Source organism: Eurosta solidaginis, chromosome 1, assembly GCF_040869045.1.
Source record: "Eurosta solidaginis isolate ZX-2024a chromosome 1, ASM4086904v1, whole genome shotgun sequence".
Classification (NCBI taxonomy): Eukaryota; Metazoa; Arthropoda; class Insecta; order Diptera; family Tephritidae; genus Eurosta; species Eurosta solidaginis.
The window spans coordinates 393591345-393597952 of NC_090319.1; positions in this window are offsets into that span (position 1 = coordinate 393591345).

Sequence of the window (6608 nt, forward strand, 5' to 3'; positions counted from 1 at the left end):
CTCCGAGCGTGATATATCAAGGTACGATTGGATGGTTCTTGATAGACCATCCTTCTCCGACCATGCGTACATCAGCTTCAGCATCCTCCTAAAGAGGGTAGAGAAGGGAGGAACCTTTAGAAACCCTAGGTCAACGAACTGGACTAAATTCCAGAAACATGTAGAAACAAAACTGGGACAACGAAAGAGGTTGCCAATGTGGAGGAACTGGAGGAGTCGAATGAATTCGTAACAAGGACGCTTATGACTGCGTATAACAAAGCTTGCTCTCTAAGAAGATTCAGAGGAAAAGCAAAGCCGCCATGGTGGAGCTATGAGCTGAGTCTTCTAAGAAGACAGGTAAAAGAAATGTTTAAGCTCGCAAAGACCGCGGAAAGCGATGCGAGTCGGGACGAGTACAGAGATCTACTGAGGATCTACAAGCGTGAAATTACCAGGGCGAAGAGAAACTCATGGAAAAGTTTCTGTACGGATATAGAGTGCTCCAGCGAAACAGCACGGTTGAAAAAAGTCCTAGCAAGGGGAAACATAGTCCAGGGACTAATAAAGAAAGAGAACGGGGAATGGTCACGTAATAGTGGGGAATCCCTTGAGGTGCTTCTCGACACACATTTCCCATAGGGGGACGGTTTAGAAGAGCCAGCAGACATCACTCACACTTCGATCACGGAGCTAGTAGTGTCGGGCTTGGTGCCCGATACCAAGATAGATTGGGCAGTGAAAACGTGTTCTAAGTTTAAATCCCAGGCCCAGACGGTATATTCCCGGCCATACTACAAGTTTCAAGTATGGCGGTAGTGGAATGGCTGAAAATAATATTCGTTGGGTGCATAAGGCTGACTCATGCAGAACTGCTCGTGAGGCTTTCCTACCAAAGGCGGGGAAGATCGGTCACGTGTATCCCAAAGACTATAGACCCATTAGCTTAACATCATTTCTGCTCAAAACCTTTGAGATGCTGATAGATGTGTACATAAAGTTCAACGTTGATGGAAAGCTGCTCTCCACAACACAGTATGCGTACACCAAAGGCAAGACGGTAGACACCGCATTGCATAGGGTGGTAATAAGCATAGAGAAATCCCTGGAATATAAGGAGCATACTCTAGGAGTCTTCTTGGACATTGCCGGGGCTTTCAATAATGTCTCCAAATGGGCGATTATGGATGGTCTTAATTACATTAAAGTGCATCCCGCATTAATCAGATGGATCGGCTGCATGTTAAATTGCAGGAAGATTACATCACAATGGGGATTGTACGAGGCCACGAAATCAGTGGACAGCGGCACGCCGCAGGGAGGGGTGCTATCACCTCTGCTATGGACCCTCATCAACCAACTGCGCAGGCGATTTGATGAGCACAGCATTTAAATGCGTGTTAGAGTGTAAGCAGTCTCTGGAGAGAATAGGAACAGGGAGAAGCATACATCTATATTGGGTCCCAGGGCATATGGCAATAGATGGGAATGAAAAAGCGGATGAACTAGCTAAAAATGGCGCATCCCTTGAAGCTTGCTCCGTAGACGTCCCAATTAGACTGGGCGAGACTGTAAAGTGTCGAAGATTATGTGTAGGTCAACCTTAGACTAACAAAGTTGCTTCTATCATTAAAAAAAGAGAGGACTGTAGACTCATGACAGGTATTCTGACTGGACAGTGCCTTCTGGCGTCACATACCTTAAAATTAGGCTTGGTCAGTGAAAGCAGATGTAGGAAGTGCGGGTTGGAGGAGGAAACGATCGAGCATGTTCTGTGCTCGTGCCCTGCACTTGCCAGGCTAAGACTCCAGCTATTAGGAGTGATACAGCTTTCAGATCTAGAAGCAGCAAGTGGCTTAAGTCCTAGGAAGCTTCTAGTATATGCCAAGAGGACGGAGTTATTTTATAACATAGGTCATGGTTTTTGATAGGGTTTTTCAGTTTGGTCGTTAAAACAAACTTCTGGTAACACTACGGACTCAATCAGTCTATATGAGGTCCTCATGGACCGGCCAGTTCAACCTAACCTAATAAGTTCACCAACTCAATATTTTTAGGCTATGGATATCGCTATGATATGGTTATGGCTTTAGCGTTATGGTATGGCACCATTAATCGATTACATTGATTTCCATAATGTTGGTTCGATCAGCCGTTTTATCTGGTTATGGATAAGTGGCCCTTTAAATTGCGATTTACATTTGTACATAGAGCTTCCAGATCACCCTACAAGCACTCCCTTCCAACTTCGACTCATCCTTGTATCAGTAAATTAGTTCACTGCCCAGATCATTCCCTTTCCCCAGTCCTTTCTGGAGAAAATTGTTGACGTGAAGCTTGCACAAGTGGCAGCTGTGGGGACACAATGGTCTGCCTTCTCCAAAAAAAAGTCGAAGTTGGTAAGAATGCTGTGGTTGGCGATTTCAGAAAGCCAATATTGATGCCTGATCAGCCACTCGGCGCGCAATATCCGTTGGATGTATATTCAGCATGACATTCAATGTCAAGATATGTAGGTGTTGTTATAGGAGCGCATATAGGCAATGCTTCGCCGTGCCGTATGCGTTCAATATCACCAACATCGTCTAGAGCAAAATAGTTTAACTAACATCTTTTAAAGGCAAAGTACAACCATTGGCAAAAGTACCCAGCTCATACCGATAGTCCCCCGCAACAGTACAAAACAATCGAGGCCTTGCTAACTGTAAACTCAACATAAGGCCCACAGGACAGTTTGCTACGCAAATTTATCTCTAGATATTTAAGTCTATCCGACAGCTGCAATGATTTTTCTGCAATCAGATATAACCAATCACTCGACAACGAGTGGACATCTTTCCCTCGTTGCGCATAAGTCTGTTATTGAATTGATTCAGTGCTCCTTCCCACCCTCGTACTCCAAAACCAATCAGGGTCCTTTCGATAGCCCCAGACAGGATATTGTTAAACGCCCTAAACGCCGCTGTATAGACTCCTCTATTCTCCCACCTCTAAATGAAGAGTGCTTTTGTGCCCTTCACTGAACTTGATGTTCATGATGCCTATGGAAATCAAGCATTAAACTTAAAAATTAAAACAAACACTTGACTATATCTGGCCTTCTACTGTACCTTCCACGTTGAGGGCAATTAAATTTTTATTTGTGGTGGATCTAAAATGAGTTTAACAAACGGCCAGGAAAGTAAGAATTGTTGTAGATTATCCATTTGCTGGACGCTAAAACAAATTCGGCATGGCTTTTTTAGCCTGATATTTGAAACCAACTTTAAGGTTTATGAATAAAAAAATTATATTTCTTCGGTTTCTTAATTGAATGTCAGCCCTTATAGCTAGCGACAACATCACGATTCCTCATAAAAATTTCCGATTTGTAAAAAAAGAGGCCGAGGCTAAAGACTCACAATAAAGCGAAAACGTTACCTTTTTACAATAACCACTAATCCTATTTTATTCGAAGATGAAAAATAACAAGATGAGCACCATTAACCCTTCAATTCGTCTTCTATTCGCACACAAAAAGAATAATTCATAAGTTAAGGGATTTGTGCGGCCAATTGTCCTCCCTCACCCATTTACATGGAACATGTATTGAATTATGATAACTTGTTACAGCTGTCAATCTATTGTCAATCCATTAAGGCACGTTCATGCATACACACATACAAACACAATACCACGCATAAATAAAAATAAGGAAATAATTTTAAAAGTAGTGAAAGTGCTGTCCATTTGCTGTGGGGCAATACAAATCTAGAAGATGGGCTTGGAGAACCATTTGTCTATTAACCCAACCCCTTCAGCTGATACGTGCCCAAAATGCACTTTTTGGATTAACAAAACAGGAAGGAATTTTGCAAATACTTCGCATGTGGTGTTCCTTAAAATTGCTATTATGAATTCATACACTGATTATGATTCTGATTCCGGCTACAATTATGTACCTTTTTTGCCACTTTTTTTAAATATCAATTGACTTGATAATTGACACAAGTACTGGTGGGGGATATTTGAATATTAATGTTGCATTCAATCAACCATACATCGACACGAGAGCATCATTATTAACTACAACGAATAAAGTAAGTAAGAAGAAAATATGGACAGAAACTTTATTTTAGGGGCTTATAAATGTTTTTATACCTTTCGTGGACAGATGGGAATGAGAATAAGAGAAGTAAACTTAAAAACCCTACGAGTACCAATCACTCGTGACGTTCGATATGTAAACATACAGGTTTACGTCTATACAAATAATCTTTTAAAATAACTACGGCGTGCCCAGGGCTTGAAGTCAAATCATAACAGAGGGAAGTCGACTAGAAATAAATAATTTCGGGATATTTGGCAAGAGCTTAGTCGGCTTCTTATCGGTAACAACAAAGACCGACAAGTAATTATGTACTTTATTAAAATATATTTCATTTTTGTCGTCAAGTTATCGATTTCTAATCGCCCAGTCAGCGCATTCTTATTGGTTTCTTATCAGTTTGCTATCGACGGGTTACAGATGTGTCGTCGATTTAACACAAATACTTGGTGCGGTTTACCTTCGAGGAGATTAAGACCGAGCTTCTATTCCAATTCCAACATTCCCCTTGTGTGACCAATTGGCGGTATTTAGCCCAACGAAGAAGCGACTGGCGCACCTTGTTGGATAGACATAACCGTATAAACGGTTAAGCGCCAACTAAGTAAGTAAGTAAGTTCTCCCGCAATTTACAGCGTTCTCTTTCTAATTTTTCTTTCAAATTGGCGAGACGGGGCCTGCTCCGAACGGCAGCTGCAAGGCAGATACATTTTCACTGAGAAGCTTTTAATGACAGAAATTCACTCGGAGTGTTTGACAAACCTCTGCCGAGACGCGACCCCGCTTTGAAAAACTTTATTCTAAAAAAAGTTTCTAAATTTTTGATGTTGCTTTGACCGGGACTTGAATCCAAACCCTTTGGTGTGGAAGGAGGAGCACGCTCCCATTAACCCACGCCGCACAGTGGCATTTTTGCATGATTTAGACGCGAAAAATTAATAACTCACTGAAAAATGAATATATTTCATTCAAACCAAGTGTATATGTTTGTATGCCTTACCCCCTTCGGTGGGGTAGGCGGGGGGAATTTGGGGGGTTGGACCCCCTCCAAAGATTTTGAATTTACCCCAAACAAAAACTTTCTTATAGCTTTATCTTGTTCTTTTGTTCACAATTGAACACACCTATATTTAAGTTTCATATCTTCTTCAAACCAGCAAACTTTCCAAGAAAATTAACTTTGGTGTAATTCACTTGAATCCATCTCATACAAAGTTTGATAAAAAAATTCGAACTTTACTGCAGCATTCATAATATAATCCCTCCCTAAACAGTACACACGTGACCTAAAACGGCTTTATCCTTTTGCTTTTGGCCACGTTCTGCAAACTACACCTCATACAACTCCCTCTTTGTGTTCGTCATTATTTCAAAAAGGGGGCCTAGGGGGATGGAATCATTTGAGTTATATGCAGTAATATTGAAATATTGTTGAAATTCAAAAATTATTGTGGTACAGCGTGGTTCAAACTTTTGGCAGGTTTTTCTTTTCACGGTTTTATATATTTTCAACACAAAAATAATACATATTAAAAAATTTAATTTCATAAAACTACTCAGCCAAAAAACTTTTGAACACTTGCAAAATAATATAATTACCTGCAGGTTTTAAATAACCAAAAAATATTTAAGCTTTTGTTTCACCACAAATTTTTATTTAATTTTAAACCACGCCTTATTTCACTTCTGTAAATTGTACTAATTAGCGCGTCATCAACAACTTACACTTTGACAGCAGATTATTCAATGCAGAACAATAATTATGAGAAATGATAATTACCGTTATATACTGTGGACATTTTAAAAATAAACTGCATGCAAATTAAAAAAAAAAAAAATGACTGGAAAATGTTTACTTTTTCACGTCTAAACCAAGCTAAAATGCCACTGTGCGCCGGCCGCCCGTCATCAGTTTTATATTGAGGTTTTCTCGGTATCTTTTTCAAACTTTCGTCGCCGATATCAAATCGTTAACACATCGGTAATAAAGTCGCGACACTCCGATAACAAATTGATATCAAATCAAGATCAAAATAGCCAAATTTGGTTTTCCTTAAAGATAAATTTAAAGAAAAAACCTACAATCATAAAAGACCTTAAACAAAAAACCTACAATCATATTAGACCTCATGGGATAACGTATGGTAGGCCTGAATTGCCAAACTTGAATCTCTTTGTCCTCATAAGATACGTAGTGTTCCAACACGGCAGAAACATTTCGAAGTTTTTCTTTCTTCCTTTGTCGTGGATACACTACTTAAGTATTTCACTTCAAAGAAAGCACACTCCTAAAATATTCTAACTATTTTAATAATTTCCTTACCCATTCTTCCGTAGATACATATGTACATGCAAACATGAAATGGATTGCGGGCATTTATTTGAAATCGCATCATTTCGATTTCACATTTAGAATCTTCCTGCATGCCAATTGATTAAAATCTAACAAGTTCACATTTTAAGTGGACATTTTGCAGACGTAAGCATTTGAAAGTTACGTTAAGATATTCCTAAGGAACCCTTCGACAAGTCCTTGGCAAGT